The following is a 1,419-nucleotide window of genomic DNA, read 5'->3' on the forward strand; positions in this document are numbered from 1 at the left end:
GGGGGTGGGTGTCTTTCTTCCAGAGCTGTGTTTCATTTATTCATTCAACAAACACATATTCAGTCTCTGAGCTAATGACAACGCCACTGATGGGTGAGCACGCTCATTTATTCAACACCTACTGTATGCCAGAGAAGGATTACGCACAAGGCTGCTGCTTTCCCAGAGGTCACAGTCTGGCAGAGGGGACCGGCAGCTTTCCTAGCATGTGATTCATGCTTAGGTGACAGGATGAAATAGTTAAGAAAGGGAGGTAGGGAAGGGGGCATTTCAGGCAGAAGACAGCAAGTGTAACGGCCTGCAGAGAGAGAGCCCGGTGTGTCTGAGTTGCTGAAGAAAGATAAGAAAGCTGACATGTAGGGTGTGCAGTTCTGAGGTTAGAGCTGCAGTCATAAAGGACCTTGCTCAAAATCATTTGCACTTTACCCTGAGGACATGGGAGCCATGGAGGCTTTGAGCAAGGGAGGAACCCACTGTAGAATAGGTCTTGCGTGCTAGGCATGGCTCTGAATGCCTTGTGTGTACTAACTCATCTTAGCCGCATGTCAGCTCCATCAGGCAAATATCCCAGGCCCCCAATCCCTTCTCCACAATGTTGAAATCCTAAAAGCTTTGGTGGCCAAAGGGTTTTACATAGGTTTGGTGTCAAATCGTGTGGTGTCAAAAATGACTTCTTAAGGAGAAGCTATTTTTGGCCTTCATTCCACTACCTTGTGCAAACATTCATGTTTTGTTGAAAAAAAAATATGAATAAGTTTGATTATAAGAAATGCCCTAGACTCCACAAGGAGGCTGTACAGTAGCTGGGATATATTCTGAATTAAACTTTAGCATCAGACAAGCTCTGACACCATCTGATTTCACAGGTTTTAGATAAGGGATTCCGGGCTTACATTGTCATCTTTATTTTACAGATGAGGAAACTATGGGACTGGGTTAAGTAACTTATTTAAGATGTTGGAGCAGGAAAGACTTGCGCAGTCTGGCTTCGGAGTCTGACCACTGTGGCGCACGACCTGTCTTTTGATGCTCTGAGATGGGAATCTGGGCTGGCTTAGGGGGGAAGGGGCGCTGCTTGAAGGGAGGAGCCAGTGCTGCTTAGAACGTGCTCTGAACCTGGCTCTGTTTGTCCCTGAGCTTCAGCTGCACCCTGCTTGTGGGCGCCATTAGCCCCATTTCACAGGTGGACAAAGCAAGGATCAGAAAAGCGAGTCAGTCAGCTTGACCACAGCCCTGCAGCAAGAGGGCAGCAGAGCTGGGAATGGGGCCCAGGTCTGGAGTCACCAGGAACCTGCCCTTCCCACGTTTCTGGGGACAGGCAAGGAGGAGGCACAAGCTGGGCCAGTCGGATCCAAGGAAATGGACCCCAATGAAAAGTAGATCCAGGTCAAAAGCCTCAGCCCCAGGCTGAGCCACTGT

The sequence above is a fragment of the Hipposideros armiger genome, unplaced genomic scaffold (assembly GCF_001890085.2).
Source record: "Hipposideros armiger isolate ML-2016 unplaced genomic scaffold, ASM189008v1 scaffold_880, whole genome shotgun sequence".
Classification (NCBI taxonomy): domain Eukaryota; kingdom Metazoa; phylum Chordata; class Mammalia; order Chiroptera; family Hipposideridae; genus Hipposideros; species Hipposideros armiger.